A 20,046-nucleotide genomic window follows, 5' to 3' on the forward strand; every position below is an offset into this window, starting at 1 on the left:
AGTGGAACTTCACTTTGCCACTTTGTTTTTCCAGCTAAACACACTCTCCTGCATGCGTGCTTGTGCTTGAAGTGACACTAAAGGTTTTTTTTGTACATAACAAACATGTCATACTTACCTCCACTGTACAGCTCGTTTTGCACAGTGTGGCCCCGAACCTGCTCTTCTGGAGTCCCTCGGCGGCTCTCTCAGCTCTTCCCCACATCAGATAACCCCCCAGGAGAAGCGCTCTCCCGGGGGGGTTACCTTGCGGGCGCGCTCCGAGTCCAGCATTTGCCATCCATAGAGGCCGAATGCAGGACTCGTCCCTGCCCCCAGCACGCACGTCATTGGATTTGATTGACAGCAGCAGAAACCAATGGCTGTGCTATCAATCTGTCCAATCAAGAGCCGAAAAGCCCGGGCAGAGAGAGAGCATGTCCCCGTAGGACAAGTTTGAGGGTTCAGGTAAGTAAAAAAAGGGGGGGGGGCTGGGGGGACGGTCACTGACAGGAGCTTTTTTCACCTTAATGCATAGGATGCATTAGGGTGAAAAAACACAAATCTTTACAACCCCTTTAAGGCAGATGGATGCCAGGAAGTAAATGCTATATTAATCATTTGCCCTTACCCAAGATGGCCACAGCCAGAAATGCTAGGGGGTTGTTTTTTTAAAGTGATTTCTCAACAAAATAAAGCATAGAGACATGGATGGATGGGGGAGTTTGCTTTGAACATTAAAAATAAATGAAATTGTTTTGGATCAGTGGTGCTCAGATGCAGTGAAGATCCGCTTTAAGGGGTCAGACAAAATAATAGTATGGAATAGAATCACCGAAATCCTTTAGAACGTCCTCGTTCTTTTCTCCTCATCTTCTTTTTGGAATTATGTCATACAATTCCTATAGACTATATTTAGTGGGATTGTGCACCGTCATTCCAAAGGAAAAGCATCAAATTCATTAAAGGATGAAAGAAGGAGAAATGTGCTTCAAATATTAATCCAGAGCTTCCGCAATGGTTTTTAGTGCTAGGCCAGTAATGTAGCAGTGCAGAGAAGAGATTGTTATCATGAAATATGGAGACATCATATGGAATCTGTATTTAGTTACATAGTAAGGTTGAATAAATACACCAGTCCATCCAGTTCAACCTGCGTGAGTGTCTGCAATTGTCCCCATCCCTGTACATTGCACACTCACATCGATCCCTACCCTCAAGGAGCCACAATCCAAGGTCCCCATTCATATATTAGGGCCAATTTTGGGCAGAAGCCAATTAACCTACCAGCATGTCTTTCGAGTGTGGGAGGAAACCAGAGTATCCGGAGGAAACCCATACAGGCACAAAGAGAACATGCAAAACCCAGGCAGGTAGAGTCGTGGTTGGGATTCGAACCAGCAACCCGTTTTACTGCTTGGCGAGAGTGCTGTTAGATGATGTGACAGACATAACTTTACATCAGAGGACATTTATTTATTAATTTTTATAAATAAAGAACTTTTTCCGGATGTGGATGTTTTATTTAGTTGCCTTCCAAGAGAGGGGGCATACTTTGCTGCCTCCATTTTTATGATATTTTCCAAATGGTGGAGACATGTGGCCTGGTGTGAATCAAGATGCTGAGGGGGAGGTACTAGCCACCTTGTGTACTGTGATGTATGACGTGTACTGTTCCTTTAAGAAAAAACAGCATGGGATCCCCCTAAATCAGGGACATGTGGTGAGGTCAGTGGCTGGTGAGGCACTGGCTAGTATCAGAGCCAGATACACACAAGTTACATACTGTTAGCCCTTGTACACACGGTCGGACATTCCGACAGAAAATGTCCGATCGGACCATGTTGTCGGATAATCCGACTGTGTGTGGGCTCCTTCGGACTGTTTCCGTCGGAATATCCAACGGACAAAGTTTTAGAGCTGGGCTATAAAACTTTCCGACAACATGATCCGATTGTGTGTAGAGAATTACGATCGGACAAAGTGCCACGCATGCTCAGATCAAATTCCTAGACCAAAGCTATTGGCTACTAGCTTGAACGTAGTCCCGTCGTAACGAAATAACGCTGTCACGTTACGTACGATCGGATTTTTCGACAACTTTGTCCGACCATGTGTATGCAACACAAGTTTCGGACACAATCCGTCTGACAAAATCCGACGGATTATGTTGTCGGAATGTCCGACCGTGTGTACAAGGGCTAAGAGCAAGAGCAATAATTCTAGCACTAGACCTCCTCTGTAACTGTAAACATGTTAACCTGTAAAATTTAAAGCGTTGCCTATGATTATTTTTAAGTACTGAAGTTTGCCGCCATTCCACAAGTGTGCACAATTTTAAAGCGTGACATGTTAGGTATCTATTTAATCGGCGTAACATCATCTTTCATAGTATACAAAAAATCGGGCTAACTTTAGTGGGGTTTTTTTTGTATTCATGAAACAATTTCTTTCCCAAAAAAATGTGTTTGAAAAACAGCTCAAATACCTTGTTTTAAATTGTTTTTATTAAATTTTAAAAAATCTTACATACTTTGCAAAACAATTTGCAAATCATTCATGATAATACTCAACATTTTCAAGGTGCACATAAATACATAGAAAAATTACATTAGGTACTTGAATGGATCGATCCTTTAACATACGTTTAGATTAAAAAATAAATCTACACCACGCTCAAATACTTTGTAACATAAAAAGTTGCAATGACCACAATTTTATTCCCTAGGGTGTCTGCTAAAATGATATATATAATGTTTGAAGGTTCTGAGTAATTTTCTAGCAAAACAATTACGATTTTTACATGTAGGAGAGAAGTGTCAGAATTTGCCTGGGTGGCAAGGGGTTAATTACCATAAGTAACTAATAAGTAATATACAAATGATTATTATATATTGTTTTTAAGGTAGTTTACTATATTTTCAAAAACTGTACTCAAGCAGGTGGCTTAACGGATAAATTACTGAAGTTATACTGTATCTTCAGTAATTTCACAGTAAATAGATTCTTAGATCTTTTAGACACATGCCCGCCTTCTATGACAATTCAATGAGAGGCGTGCCTTCACTGCAGCATTTGTATTGGAAAGCTGGGACCAATGGTGCTTTACCATTGGTCCAAGACTCCAAGCTGTCCATTGAGCTCAGTGCCTCTGACAAGAAGTGAGAGGCACTGTGAGCTCATCCTCTCAGTCTGCTGCAAGCAGAGTGTGCCAGCTTCTATTTAAACCGGCCACTCTGTAGCTTTTGGCAGGCTGCACATGGAGCCTCATATCTCCGGAACCATAGGTCCTAGGAGCCCCAAATGTTGACCAGTGGTGGGCCATCTATCCCCCCCCCCCCCCTCCATTTGGACCATCAAATCTCAATCTTTTTTTTTATGTTCATGGCAGGTGGGGCTTGGCCTCACTTGCCTCCCCTGACTGCACGTCCCTGCCCTAAATTTTCATAAAGTATACTTATCCAAGCATGCAGCCTGCGTGGCCAGGAAAAGAATGGCTAAATGTGTGTGCAGTCCCTCCTGAACCAGGCCAGGCAACATGTCGTTAACATTGAGAGAGTACACTACAAAGTGGGTGTGGGGGGTTAAGTATCTCCCGTATTTTAAATCAGTATAATGTGCTAGTATGCATCACATACTAGCACATTATGAACCGCTTACTTTAGAACAAAGCCCTCCAGCAGTGCCCTGTCACTGCCAACAGGGCTTCTATCCTCCCTCCGATTTTCCTTCGAGGTTCCCCGGCTCCAGTCCTGTGAATGGCTAAGCCGAGATGACGTAACTCCTGCGCTTGCACGAGTCTCGGTTTACAGTACAGAGCACTAAAGGGACAGCACAGGTATGCCGATCTTTCAGAATGCATGTATCAGTGAAATCACCGGCTGCATCCAGTGCGAATATCTCCTAAACACTGCACATTATTATAGGGCTACCTGTAGGTACAAGTTCAAAACTGGAGTTTACTACCGCTTTAAGGCACCTTGTCCGCAGTGGTGAGGGAGCCATCAGATATTTGTCTCCACTCCCTGGTGAATGAGTATAGAATACATAGTATTCTTTACCAACAAAAAGTAAACCATGCTGTAAATGAAAACACCAACACTGTGAAAAGTCTTTTATTAACTCCTTAGTGCTTTTCCCCATCAGACCTCTGAAAGATGGGAAGCAGAGTTCCTGATGTGACCACTGTGATTGGCTGTTGCAGCAATCAATGACATCACTCAGGGATGTCTGATTGGTCTGTTTACAAACATCAGCAGGCTGAGGATCTGTCACTTTGTGATGGTACGTCTACTGCAAAATGATAAATTGTACTGTGCTCATCACATCAATGCAAAAAGCGCTGAAAATGTTCAAAGCACAAAGACTTTTAGCAGCCAACCAGATTTCAGCTTGCTCAAGTCAGATCAGTGAATGATGGATTTATTGTGCTTGCTGTTGGTTACTTGACATTATTATGGCTATTTTTTTTTTCCACACTGGATAAGCATACTAATTTGCTAAGATTGCTACAACTGCAAAGCTGCAGATAACATTTACGTGTTTTCTCCAAATGTGTCTTGTACTGTATTTACAATGCTGGGGCTTTCTTCTGTGCACATAGTGGTCAGCCTTCTGCCCCAGATCACCTTTTCCCGTAAGGCGACGTTCAGCTTATATGACCGTGAATTCAGTGCTGGAGGCTCCATGACATTGACGATACTGCAATGACTTCATTCTTACTGCATGTAGACTGCAGGGCAAGCAATGCTTTAACCATGAATGATCTGACATATGTTCATGTCAAATTGGTTTACACATAATTAGTACAAGGAAACATATTGCTAATATATAGAATCTGCACATTTCGAAAATAAGACACTTTAAAAATCCACAATGTAAATCAGGTCAGTGGTGCTCCATCCTTCTGATCGTACTTGACCATGGTGCGGCATGTGACGCCAGTGATGCGGATAATTCTATATTTGGCAGTTCTATGTCAGAGCAACTCGCACAAACTCACCAGATGTACTTGCTGGATACATGCCACTAGTGCATCTGTGGATGGATTTGGTTGATATTGATTTACTAAGGAGCTCCTGTTTAAACTTTGGGGATGACAAACCACCTTGCCAACTGCAGACAGCTTGCGTATGTATTTAAATGTTTGTACATCTAGAAGTGTAATTCTCATGGGTGGCTTTTTTTAAAAGGAGAATTTCAAGTACTGGTCTGTAGTTTTACCATATTTAAAGTGATACTAAACACATACTCTTTAATTTACATCGTCTCTTCTATTTCTGTATGTGGATGATGGCACTGTAATTATTTTAATAAAAAATAAATAAATAATTAAAGTACATTTTTTCTAATCAATATACAGCTGTCACATGACCCAGTGTTTTTCCCAGCCTGCCTGCAGGGAATCATAATCAGTAAGGCTCGGTTCACACAGTGGGCGGCACGACTTGCAGCGCCGCGACGTGCACACGATCAGCGGCGACTTGCAAAACGACTTCTGTATAGAAGTCAATGCAAGTCGCCCGAAGTCGCCGCAAAAGTAGTACAGGAACCTTTTTTCTAAGTCGGAGTGACTTGAGTCGCTCCTATTAGAACGGTTCCATAGTACAGAACGGAGCGCGACTTGTCAGGCGGCGAAGTCGCCTGGACAAGTCGCCCCTGTGTGAACCGAGCCTAAGAGCTTCTAGTACTCTGCTGCTGGTCAAGTGTTTAAAAAAACAAAAAAAAATCAGCCTTTGGAATACAGAGTAAGGCCCCTTTCACGCATGCGGACAGTATGTCCGTATTTCATCCATCCGTTTACGGACATACATGCATCCCTATGGGATAGCGGGTATCTGCGGATGAACATCCGCAGACACCCGCTATTGTCCGCTTCCGCTACTGTCCGATTCTGCAGACGGAGGAAAATCCTATTTTTCTATCCGTCTGCAGAGCGGATCAGATTAACACGGACAGACGGTCCGTGCTCATCCGATCCCCATAGAGGAGAGCATAGATCTGACAGGCCGGTCCCTGCACAGTGTGCGGAGACTGCCCTGTCCGCCGCCGGCTCAGCGGGGACAACGGAGCAATCCGCCCCGTGTGAAAGGGGCCTTAAAATAAATAAATATCAATAAACTGTTTAAATTGGCATACAAGTATAGATTTGAAATCAAACCTTTATTATTTTGTGGAAATATGGTGTGGCTGGATTTCTGACAGTCACAGGCTGTGTCCTCCCTTCTACCCTGTGTCTTAGAATAAGAGGGAGGTAAAGCCTCCATCAATCTGCGTGTAATATCCTTCCTTTATTTAGCTGGTTAGTGGGCGTGGAGGAGGAGGGAGGGAGTGGGCTGTGTATACGCCCACATGTGTGACTCTATAGTCACATGGGCTGCTCAGATGTGATAGGGAGGAAATACTCGGCATAGAAACTCACTGAAAACTGAGCATGTGCAGAGTTGCCACCGATGCTGCAAAATACCTAGCTGAATTGGAGACCAGAACAGAAGGTGGAGATAGAAAGCAGCAGGATCAACCAGGTTTTATGCAGAATATAGAAAACGAGTGAGTATGAACAGCTTGTAATACACCATTTTTTATATATTTTTTTTAATATGTGGGTTTAGTGACACTTTAAGGTCTGGCACTGTTAAACTAGATTTTATGTATTGAAGCTTACCAGTCCTTAGATGTAGTGGCTGCATTTGTTTTTTTTGTTTTTTTTTCAAGCTTTTCTCCTGTATATTCACCTGGTGATTCTGCTAGCAGCACACTTCCACACCTAGGATGACAACAATCACTCGCCCTTATTTATCAATACAACAAAACAAGATAAGGCTATGGAACCCCACCCCTTACCTCTTTAACATAGAGAGGAGTGGTTCTGTAGTCCAAAGTTCACAAGATTTCCAACAAAATCAGCAGGTGTTTTTTGCACTTTTCAAACAGATAGAAGACAACACTTTTGGTGGTATATTTAAAGGAGAAAAAGGGATGAAATAAAAAGAGGTTCTCTGTTAGGGTTTTACATACACGTGTGATATAATTGTGGCAATAATATTAATTTTCCCATAAAAATAGTAGTACTATACCCATACCATGCAACCTTTTGGGAACGAGGGACGCCTATTAGCAAAAGTATGCAGGCATAGGACACACCCCTTGCCACACCCACTTAAAGGAGAATTATAAATAAAAGATTAGTTAAACCCACAAGTACTATTTTTACCTCTGCTATTCCTTTATATTGGATTTTAAAATTTACAAATGCAGCAATTTAGAATTTGGATGAAAGGTTTAGCGCTGGGAAACGCTTTTTGAAAGATAAGAAATGCATTTTGTATACAACTATATAGATCAGACCAAAAGGAGGGACAAATGAGGATGAAAGAGGGACAGAGGCACATTGTTCTGAATCAGGGACAGTCCCTCAAAATCAGGGCAGGCAGGTTGGCACGGATGTGCTAACCACCATAGGTGTACATCAGCCGCTTTGAGAGCTGTGGGAGGCTCACACCCACAACTGCGATGTCCGCCGGCCATCCGCAATCGCTCCACAGAGTGCCAGAACAGGTATCTGTCAATGTAAACAGACAGATCCCCATTCTGACAGGGGAGGAGAGAGAGTCCTGCTGTTCCTTGTGATCAGGAACAACGATCTCTCTCCTCCTCCTGTCAGTCCCATCTCCCCACAGTTAGAAACACCTCCCAGGGAACGCGTTTAACCCTTTGATCACCACCTAATATTAACCCCTTCTCTGCCAGTGACATTTACACAGTAATCAGTGCATTTTTATAGCACTGATCTCTGTATAAATGTCAGTGGTCCCCAAAAAGTTTCCGATCTGTCCGCCGCAATGTTGCAGTCCCGCTAAAAATTGCTGATCAACGCCATTACTATTAAAAAAAAAAATTCTGAAAAAAAATGCCATAAATATATCCCCTGTTTTGTAGACGCTATAACTTTTGCGCAAACCAATCAGTATAAGCTTCTAGCGATTTTTTTTTACCAAAATTGTGTAGAAGAATACATATTGGCCTAAACTGATGAAGAAATTTGTTTTATTTATTTATTTTTGATATTTAATATAGCAAAAAGTAAAAAATATTGTTGTTTTTTTCCTTCAAAATTGTCTTTTTTTTATTTATAGCGCAAAAAATAAAAACCACAGAGATGATCAAATATCACCAAAAGAAAGCTCTATTTGTGGGGAAAAAAAGGACATAAATTTTGTTTGTGTACAATGTCGCAATTGTCAGTTAAAAGGACGCAGTACTGTATCACAAAAAATGGCCTGGTCAGGAAGTGGGTAAATCCTTCCGGGGGTAAGGTGATTAAAGAGGAAGTAAACTGCTTTTTTTTTCTTACCTGCAAAGTAAAGGCATAATGTGCTATTATAAAAGTGAAAGATTAGTCAGTATTTCTTGCCGTTTTATCCATAAGCTGGGACTGTGTACATTTAATTCTTTAAAATAGCTTCAAAAGTAATTTTCAATGTTTTTTAACTCTGCAGAATACCTAGTGATCCTCTCATGAATGTTCTTGTTCAAACACTTCCTGTTATAGGGTGACAACACTCAGTTCCTGTATTAGAGTTGTGCACCTGCATTGTCACCTTGTCACATATTCTCTGAATGGAGGCAAAAATGTCCTTGCTGGCACATATTACACGGTCATGGTTCCCTGTTGTCACCATACAAAAAAATCACGCTCTGGGAAATGCCATGCAGACAACACTGGAACAAATATTTGTAGACAGGAGGTGGCTGCAATGAGGCTGATTGCAACAAAAATGAAAAGAGATGAAAACAGTACTTTAGCAAACCAAATGTCTCCCAGTTAGGTTTTACATGTACTTTAACCTCTTTGTGATGGAGGGTAAAACATATGTTAATGCTTGAACACAATTTTGCAACTTTGATATGTGTTAGTAAAAGTGTACATATCATTGCAACTACTGTGGTTATATACAGTGCCTTGAAAAATTATTCATATCCCTGGAAATTTCCCACATTTTGTCATGTGATAACCAAAAAATGTACCGTATTTATCGGCGTAAAACACGCACCCCAAGTTTAGGAAGGAATTTTAAGGAAAAAAACTTTTAGGAGGGAAGTTTAAGGAAAAACAACTTACATTTAAATGCCCATCAATGCAGCCTTATCAGTGTCCATCTGAAGCCTTGTCCATCATTATAGCCTTGTGCATCATTTTCAGCCTTGTCATGCAGCCTTGTCCATCATTTGCAGTCTTGTCAGTTTTTTTTTGCAGCTTTGCCTTTTAAAAATGGCGCTGCTGAGATACAGAGCTGGATGTCCTGTGTATCTCATTGGCGCTCGGTAGTTCTCGGCGGCTTTCGGCTGCCTTCTGCCGTTCTCAGCAGCTTTTGGCCACCTTCGGCCGTTCTTGCCAGCTTTCGTCCGCCTTCGGCCATTCTTGCCAGCTTTTGCCCGCCTTCGGCCGTTCTCGGCAGCTTTTGCCTGCCTTCGGCCGTTCTCGGCAGCTTTCAGCCGCACTCGGCCGCTGAGAACGGCCGAAGGTGGGCGAAAGCTGCCAAGAATGGCTGAAGGCAGCTGAAAGCCGCCAAGAAGGGCCAAAGGTGGCTGAAAGCTGCCCAGAGGCTCGCAACGGAGGGGGATCGGCATATAACACGCACCTGTAATTTTCCTCTGACTTTAAGGGGAAAAAGGTGTGTGTTATACGCCGATAAATACGGTAAATGTATTTTAGCAGGATTTTATGTGATAGACCAACACAAAGTGGCACATAATTGTGAAGTGGAAGATGATAAATAGTTTTCCGAGTTCTTTTTACAAATAAATATGTGAAAAGCGTAGCGTGCATTTGTATTCAGCCCCCCTGAGTCGATACTTTGTAGAACCACCTTTCACTACAATTACAGCTGCAAGTCTTTTTGGGGATAGCTCTACCAGCTTTGTACATCTAGGAGAGTGACATTTTTGTCCATTCTTCTTTGTAAAATAGCTCAAGCTCTGTCAGATTGGATGGAGAGCGTCTGTGAACAGAAATTTTCAAGTCTTGCTACAGATTCTTGATTGGATTTAGGTGTGGCCTTTGACTGGGCCATTCTAATGCCGCGTACACATGACCGGACTTTTCGAGGAACTAGGTCCGACGGTCTTTCCGACGGACTTTCGGCGGATTTCCGACTGACATTCCGAATGAACGGACTTGGCCACACACAATCACACCAAAGTCCGACGGATTCGAGCGTGATGACGTACGACTGTACTCGAATAAGGAAGTTCATAGCCAGTAGCCAATAGCTGCCCTAGCGTCGTTTTTTTGTCCGTCGGACAAGCATACACACGAACGGATTTCTAGGTCCGGCGGAGTTCCGGTGGAAAAATGTATATTCTATTTCTAAAGTCCGCCGGATTTTTGGCAAGCAAAGGTCCGATGGAGCCCACACAAGATCGAATTGTCCGACGGACTCGTTCCCGTTGGACCTTTGCTGTCAGAAAGTCCGGTCGTGTGTACGTGGCATAACACATGAATAAATATGCTTTGATCTAAACCATTCCATTGTTTATCTAGCTGTATGTTTAGGCCTGTTGTCCTGCTGGAAGTTGAACCACAGCCCCAGTCTCAAGTCCTTTGCAGACTTTAACAGGTTTTCTTCTAAGATTGTCCTGTATTTGGCTCTATCCATCTTCCCATCAGTTCTGACCGGCTTCCCTGTCCCTGCTGAAGAAAAGCATTCCCAAACACATGACACTGTCACCACCATGTCTCATGGTGGGGATGCTGTGTTTAGGATGCAGTGTTAGTTTTCGGCCGCACATAGCATTTGTTTTTTTTAGGCCAAAAAGTTCAATGTTGGTCTCATCTGACCAGAGCACCTTCTTCAACGTGTTTGCTGTGTCCCCCCACATGGCTTCCCACAAACTGCAAACGGACTTCTTATGGCTTTTTTTCAACAATGGTTTTCTTCTTGCCACTCTTCCATAAAGGCCAGATTTGTGCACTACTAATAGTTGTCTGTGGACTGATTCTCCCACCTGAGCTGTGAATCTCTGCAGCTCATCTAGATTTACCATGGACCTCTTGGGTTAGTTTAGGTGAAGCCTGTTAGTTTAGGTGAAAAAAAGGGTTAGATACCACGCTAAAAGCTAAATAAATAAATCACTAAATATATAGCTGCAGCTCCAATTTGTAAGATATCTACAAACATCATAACCAAAACATAGAATATAGCTGCGCATAAAGTTAAGCTAAAATAATGTAATAGTATATGACAATAAATGACACCATAATAAATATAAAATCATACTCATGAATGAAAATGTGATTAAATAAATGTGTTATATGTGATAAATATGTGATAACAATAATAAATCCTAAAATAAAATAAATAAAATAATTATATCATAAGTCCACTGAATGAAGTGAAAATGGTGACTTAATCAAATTCTTCTGTGCAACAGAAATACCAGTGCTTGTGAACCTCCACCACACAACATATGCGCTTACCAGAGGGTAAGCGATACAGGGACTGTAGTATTAAATCTGTGGCGTCAAATCAATCTCCAGACATCCATGGCAGGAATCAGCTGTGGTTAAAATGAGGACAAGCCAAACGATCCAAACTCAAAGGGCCGACGAGTAAGCAGCAATCACGATCCCAATAAAAAAGGAAAACTCACCATAGTGTAAGTCCATAAAACACAGTTTATTTTATAAGCAAAAATATTGTACTTACATTTGTAGAAGTATTAATATTGGGAGGGTGGCATGCTGACATCATCGCTGCCTAGGACGGGTGTTTGCCAGCCGGCTGGCATTTCTTTACGGGCTTTTAATGCAGTTTTAGTGCTTTTTGCATTTTGTAGATTTGCACTACGGTTCATTTAACATTGTTTCCTATGGAACATGTTCTGTAGTGCAAATCTGCAAAATGCACAAAAAATGCACTGTGAATCCAGCCTTAAATGGGTCGAACTCCACTTTAACCTCATGCACCTGTGAATGAGGTCTTAGGCTGGATTCACACCTATGCATTTTTAGTGCTTTTTGCATTTTGCAGATTTGCACTACAGAACATGTTCCATAGGAAGCCATGTTAAATGGACTGCAGTGCAAATCTGCAAAATGCACTAAAACTGCATAAGTGTGAATCCACCCTAACAATTTGTTTTCTTTACAAAGCAATCACAGCCTGGTCAGAAAATCCTGCCCACTATCTGCATGCTGCAGAATGGGAAGTAGTGATCTTGTTGCAGTTACACACCCTCTGATGAGTCAATAGCTCTCCACTCATTGGGTAATGTAAGCTTTGTTATTTGCAGAGCTATAGGTCTGACCCAGTAGGGGCACTATTGGTCCTCTGCAATAAGACCACCACTTCAGTCAACGGTCCCACTCTGTAGCTGCTGGCAGTGAGCAGTCTTTTTTACTCTGTGGCTGTTTCAAAAGAAAGCAAACTTTAAAGCATTGAACACCATTTGTTTTGATGTACCTGGAATGAATTTAGCTAATTTTAACTGAAGGTTCAGCCGGGCTTTAAATAAGGAGAAACCTGAAATGGAAGTCTGACTGCTGAGCAGCACTATGCATCAAATAGTGGAAAATGCACTGGGAAGCAGAAAAATCTAAGAGTCAAAGGATGGCAGCTTCCACCAGAAGCATCACATTCTTTTATGTTTTGCTCCTTGATAGAACTCTTTTTTTAAATTATCTTCCCCATTTAAATTTAGATAACTCCCTTTTTAAAACCCAGGAATGTTTCAAGCCTTTGCAGAGAGTGATGTGAAATGGGTAGTATTCATGCATAGTTGTCCTTTTGTGTGCTCTAATCATTCTTTCACAGTTCAGTGGTTCTGGTGATACAATCACAGTTAATGCTCTCATAAAACATTGATTCACATGATGAGCTAAATTAAAGAGAATCCAAAAAACAACTGCAGCAGCAAATTGCAAGCCAAAAAAATCGGCAAAACATCAACTCACTTGTTTCTTCTTTAGCCTTGGAGAGGAATATTTTATTTTTCCATGTGCTTTACTGCTTTTATCAATCTATAAAAAACATATTTTAAATAGTATTTGCCTAGTTGGGGAGACCGTAACATAGTTCTCAATTGATGTCCCTGATATTTGGGCACATTCCTGTGTTTTGATGTTTGGTTTCTGGACCAAATTTTGACCAACATAATGTGATCCTTCCTTTTTCTATTAAGTTCATTGTGTAATGCTCTTTTTAGTTTTATGTGGGCTTTTGTGCTACTGGTAATTTAAAAGTAGTTTAACTTATACGCATTTTAAAAAAAGACTTCTTATTTGAAAGTATAATTGTCCATGGCCCACTAATATAATGTCACACATGAGTGAGAGAATGCTGTTTAAGCTTGCTAAGCATGCTAATATCTAATTTTACAATCTCCTTTTTACTTACCAATTTAGTGCAAAGACATACCCATGGCTCTATTTTGACATCAAGACTGCCCTAAGTATACCCAATGATTACATCTTATTTACAAGCTTTATTTGTGTCATGTTATTATATGGTGATGCGAGGATATGCTAATGGCGGCAGCATACAGTGTATGTTGAATGCTGGATTAGTTCTCAACTGTACAGACCATGAAACAAGAGAAAGGAGAGATGGTTTCTCACTTCTGGCTCCTCTCAACATCCTCCTCACCCAGGCCTGGTTTGTGCATAGCTAACCTCCCCTGCACCCAGGCCTTGATCTCTGCCTAGCCAACAAAGGGCATTGTGAACAATCAGTAACACATTTCTGTATATAAGGGCTCTGGCAGTATACATGTAAACACTTGTATGACGTACAGGAGTATTCCAAGAGTAGAAAATTGTCTATCCAAGTCATACGCCTGTATGATATACAAATATTTTCATGGGTACTGGCGTATACCCGAATACAGCCATACACAGCCATTCATTATTATTATTTTGTATTATACAGGATTTATATAGTGCCATCAGTTTGTGCATCGTTTAACAAAATGAAGACAGACAATACAGTTACATTACAATTTTGGTACAAGAGGAATCAGAGTGCCTTGCTCATTAGAGCTTCATACCTATGGGTGGCAGTATGCAGCAACTGGGCTTACCAGGCAGGGGTAAGGTGCCAGAATTTATGTAGCACAGGCTCAGTGCACCTGTGTGTAGGAGCCCTTAAAGATTCCAGAGTACTGGCCTGTCTGTGCAATGCAGCTAGGTCCTGATTGTTATACCTACATAGTTTGTAGATCCTTGTTAGTTGACTATTAGTTGTTGGCTATTAGTTGTTCTATGAACTCATATTTTACCTACTCGACTTCTTGTAGAACTCAATTACAGTTTGCCCCATCCTTCTATTCATTAGTCCCGTGTGGTGACATAAAACAGGAAAATAGCCCTATTTGCCCCTTCAATCCAAGCCTTAGTGTGCCTTGTATGGATACAATAACCCTACACGTTAGTATGATATTAAGACTAGCCAGTTGACTGTAGGAAGTGCGTAGAAGGAAACAGTAGGTTATGTGATTCTAAAACCCTGTTCACACCAGGGTACTTTTGGTATGGTGCATTAAAAAAATCCTGCTCATACATCTTTAATGCGCTAACATCAAAACGCTTGTTATATAGATAGAGTTCAATGTAAACACACCTTAAACACAATGCACCTAGAGCACCCTATACAAAATTTTCATGTGAACACTACTAAACTGATGATGTGGCATATTTTAGCTACAAAGCATGTCGTTGGCGTTAAGAAACAAATACGATGTCCGATTGAAAAACTACTGCTTCAACCCATTTCCATCACTACAGGCGCCTCTGCCATTTGAACAGTCAATGGGATTTTTTTTTTTCTACATCCCAGTCTACCGCACTTTGGTAAAAACCCATGAGGACCTAAGATCAGGTTCCCTGAACCATTTGGAATGACCTACCTTTTTTCCCTGGGTGGAGACAGAGGTATTCTCTAAACTTGGAAGGTTGCCTGTACCAGGCAACTTGTTCAGTCGCAACCTCTCCCACTGTAAAATATATCCTTTTTTGCAATCCTTCATCTTTTTAAATGCCATATATACCTTTGAGGACCACCACCCTACAAAGATTGTATCCTAACTTTGTCTGCTAAGGACACTACCTGCATTTGTGTTTTCCCCTCTACCCCTCAAATATGCTACAAGATTACAAGAACAATAATCTTTAGAATATATTGTATACTGTATGTGTCGGTGTGATAGAGGCATTGCTTTGCAAGCTCCTTTAGGGACTGTGGTGGGTTCTATTTTAAGTTCTGTGAAATTGTGTTGGCACTGTATAAATTAAATGTATGATATACAATTTAGAGGACTGTCATTTGTTGGTGCATATCAGCGTAGTCATTAAGACAATCCTTGCTTTCTACAGCTTAGCCTGGCCTTACAGTACGTTGTTTTCATGAACAGCAATCGTATACTGTATAGGTTAAAATGTGCTATGTACAATGACAAAACTCTTTAGTGTTCATAACAATAGGGGTTGAAATTGAAATTATTTTTATGACCTATATCGGGGTTGGACCTGCATTTCAAGAGATCCAAATAAGACAGATGTTTACTAACTCAGATTATGCCCATTCTGAGCCAGCTTCACAAATATCCAACTCAAGAAATATGACAATAATTATATAAAACAAAATGGTAATGTTCTTTTCTACGCTGCATTGTTTTTTTTTTGTTTTTGTTTTTTTGCTGAGTAACTTTAAGGGTCTCCTTTCCTATCTTTGTTACAGCTGTTCTATTCCTAACAAACCATTTGACATTAATAGCAGTTGCTATGACAATAGCGAATGAACATCTGACTTTATTTATAGGAAACTACGATAAAATGCAAGGCTAGCAAAAAAAAATAAAAAAAACAGGATGTGCAGTAGATGGCAATGGGTGACGTGTGAGGCGTTCAATATTAGAATTTTCTTTTTAATTATTGTTTTTGGATATAGGTGTGATAACTCCTCGGTAAAGGCTGCAGTACTACGTCATACAGTCTACCTACAAATGTATTCTGCGTAATGCCCTACTTTTGTATCATACTCATGCAAATGCATCTGAATTTGTGTCAGTAATTCGTTATGGTCAGATGAATGAAAGCGGATTGACTAGGGTTTAAGTCACGCTGAGCATTGCTGTTGTCTTATTCAGTATAGGCAATGTGCTGTGTTTCTTTTTACAGTGCTGCATATCTCAGACCTCCAGCTTCTATGCGTGCATCCTATTTTTGGTGTCTTGGGTAAAGGTTACAGGAATGACATGCAGTGATTTAAACCATGTTCTCTTACATTAAAAGCAGTGACATTAGAAGAGACACACAGCACACTACAGAACTTCTGCATTTTCTGCATTGCAGAAGTTAACTCTTTGCTGATACAGTATGTGCTATGCCGATAGTAGACGACAGAGCTGATGTGCCCTCCTAAAATAACATACTGACAACTCACACTTGTCAATTCTAATGACCTATTTCTCAGTAATAATTGCATACTTAAATAATTAAAAAGATGTTCCCAATTGCTGAAGGAATATACTGCTGTGTATTGAGTAGTAATATGGAGATCGGTTTGCCTACGCAACCCCACCACCACCAGGCATTATCCATCCCTTCACAATTGGATTTATAGGAGCTTTTATATGTTGGCTTGAAAAGCAATAGAAGATAAAGAATTGCAGAAGCTACTTTTTTGACCCTGGGGTGCTTTCCCTTCACCTGCGCCACTTAAAGCTGTTATTCTGATTGCAACACTGATCAGTAAAACCCATTCCAGGGCCCTGCAAATTCAAGCATTAGGTACAGTGTCATCATTTTTCTTTATTTAAAGTGTATTTCCACTTTTGCAGCCAAATATGTATTTATTTTATTTAGTACAGGTACTTATACATGGTGTGTCTGATTAAAAAACAAATTTTTATTTATATGTATTACAAATTTAATGCTTGTCCCCTTCAATAAATTCCCCATTTGCACTAATACATTGCTGCAGTCTTGTTTTCTACTGGTCGAAGGCATGGAGAAAATAAATTTCTGTCAGGTGTTTCAATACATCCGCCGTTTTCTTCTTTATAGCATCAACTGACTCAAAACGTGGCACTGATTAAAATTTTGGGAATTCATTCTCACGTTTTTTGTGCCACTCAAACACACTCGCACGAGACAGGCCGTCATTCCCATAAGCTGTAGTAAGCGTTTGAAAACATTCTGTTGGTATTTTGTGCAATTTTACAAAAAAATTCAAATTGACGCGTTCAACTTTAACTTTTAGCATTTTTTTGGCACACTACAGAAAACACAACCAAACTAAATGGCAACTCACAATCAAATAAACACCATAGAGTGTTGCTGCTTGTCATGCAGGTTTAAACATATTCAAGGTCACCACACATGCAGTTATAACCAGTTCTGACTGCTTTTTTTACTAGGTGGGATCAAAGTCTCATTATTTAATAGACACACCTTGTAAAGCACCCTCAATTTACACATATATATTGTGCATTCTCATCAGTCCCTGCCCTCAAGGAGCTTAGAATCTAAGATCCCTAACTCACATTGATACATGCACATACTAGGGACAATTTAGGCAGTTAACCAACCAGCATGTTTTTGGAGTGTTGGAGGAAACCGGAGTACCCAGAAGAAATCCACACAGGCAAACTCCAGGCAGGTAGTGCCCTAGGGGATAATCCCTACTTTATATTTGTTAACAAGCTGTTGTGCTGCTTCTATAAGCTGGGAGGAAAGGAGGGGGGTACTTTTGATGAGAGCCTGGGACAGCCTCTTAGTCCTGTTAACCCCTGCTGCCCCAAAAGATTATGGCAGTAGGTGTGAATAGATGGATGGTGTAGTTTTGACCTACTTTTTTGGCTGCATTTAGGTTTTAAAGATCTAGAAGCCGGGCTTCCTCATTGTATGTTACTGAGGGAAACTCAGTGTTTCCCTTTGCCTGGGGACAGATAGAGTTTCCTCTCATTTTAAATTTTAGCTTGCAGTCTGCCCAAGTCACCATAAGGATACGATTTATTTTAAATTTTTTGTTTAGGTATGCTGTTTAGGGAGCACGTAAGTAACACATGTATATGTTGGACAGCAGCATTGTCAGTTTAGGGGGAGGGGAGTGTTAGATGAACTAGCATATTTAAATACACTAACAAATGGAAGTCAAACTCTAGCTAATACTTTATAAGCAGTTACAGCAAACATTTTTTTTTCTTTTGGGATAAAGGTTTTACATAAAAGCTGATCATTGCAAACAACCCTGTTCGTGTTAATGGTTTGTCTCATCCCTGTAACTGATACATTCTTACATTACAAAAGAACAGAAGGTACAGATAAATGGTTGCTATGAAAATGAATTCATTATGGGAACAAGCTTTTAAAAATACTAACAACTGTGTTTGTGTTTATTAGAGGGTTTATGTAGGCTTAATCGCTACTGCCCAGTCAAATAAAACTGCTAATGGACATGTGTTATTTGACCAACTGTGCCATCATTGAGGAGTTAGTTTTGGAGCCTGGTGGTGTTAGTGGCAGAGGGGAAGCGGATCATAGACCAGTGGGAGAAAATGTAGAACAGAAGCTCATTGTAGACCCTGAGTTTGGGGGGGGGGGGGGAGAGAATAGTGTAGGCAATGTCTGCTGGGGATGGGGATCAAGTGGAGGAGTGAATAGTGCTGATGGGGACTTGGGTTAACAGAGATTTGGGTAGTGCTGCAATTGATTTGGATTGAGGGAGTGTAGCGGTATCCCCGTAAGAGCTGCTTTGTGTTGTAGTCCGTCTCTCACCCTGCCCAGCCAGGCACGCAGTTCTCATTCACCCTCAGGCAGAAAACCAGTCCTTGAACATTGTATTTTTATTGAGGGAAATAAACTTGGATGGGGATGGGATATTCATATGAGATGCCTAACTCATTGCAGAAAATTACATGGGGCCAACTATATACACCTCTGGTATATACAACACCAGTCTTCACTCCAGCACATGACTTGCTTGCAGACAATCTCTCTTCAACACCTCCAGAACATTACTTACTTGCAGACTTTCCGGACCAGCTAACACTTATTTGTAGGCCGGACACAGACTCAGCCAGGCCTAAGGTGAATGCCCTTTTCAGGCAGGGACCGCTGGGCCCCTTTAATGTAGCAAAAATTGTAGATAGTCCCACTGCCAGCTGTCCACATGGCTACTGAGCCCAGTATCACATCTTCAGGCTCTGCCAGCCCTCATGGCTGCAGCTGTCTCTCTCCACTGCCCGTGACACCCCAGTCCACTCCTCTGGCTCTGTACCCATCTCAGACAGCACTCTGCCAGTCCTCTCAGGCATGCCTCCCCAGTCCTCTCCCGACTGTGTGTCACTCACCAGCCATCTTGGCTGCGACCTGTTGTTCCTCTCCTGGAGACTTTTCCTGGCAGTGCTCTCCCACTGTGTTATGTATGTGTCATGAGAACGGTCCTGTCCACACCCAAGCACCAGGCCACCCCACCCCCCCTGGGGAGTTCACTCAAAGGCCACGTCAGCCTAGTACTCCATTTCCAGGTGAACAACTTCTCCCTAGCTGGGCTGACCATAGGTATTAAAGGAAGCCTGCCCCTTGCCAATCCACATTGGGGATTGGTCAGGGCTCCTTAGAACACCCCAGATAGCTCCACCTTCCCTCTCCTCCTTCCTCCATTTCCATTCTGGAAAGAAGTGGGAGGTCTTGGTGATGCTGCCTGTGAGTCACCCCAACCCAGATTAAAACATACCCAGGCTTGGTTGCCAGCCAAGCCTGGAAATGTACCTACTCTCACAAAAAAACATACATTACCCTTCTAGCACACTAGAGAGTGCTACAGGAGGATTTTATTGAATCATCATGTTTTGTTTAGACCCTAACCTGTATATCGTATGCCCATGTAGTTCACTGGGGAAACCTTATTCTATGTAGGATTTGCAGATTTTAGGTCTAGAAATGTTTCTAAGGATTGTTTATGATTGGCAAGAATGCATTTGTTTTTAAGCAGTTTGTCCATTATTTAAGACACGGGTGGACATATTAAAATTGTACTACTGAATTTGACCTGGGCTCCATCTTGG

At 41.4% G+C, this 20,046-nt stretch overlaps 1 protein-coding gene across 44 annotated transcripts in view; it reads left to right on the forward strand.

Moving 5' to 3' along the window:
- The window catches only part of ANK3 (ankyrin 3), a 906,473-nt gene that overhangs the window by 559,687 nt on the left and 326,740 nt on the right, over nt 1–20,046 (forward strand). The gene's annotated exons all lie outside the window — the stretch shown is intronic.

Source organism: Lithobates pipiens, unplaced genomic scaffold (assembly GCF_037356315.1).
Source record: "Lithobates pipiens isolate NorthernLeopardFrog02 unplaced genomic scaffold, aLitPip1_a1.2 Scaffold_25, whole genome shotgun sequence".
Classification (NCBI taxonomy): domain Eukaryota; kingdom Metazoa; phylum Chordata; class Amphibia; order Anura; family Ranidae; genus Lithobates; species Lithobates pipiens.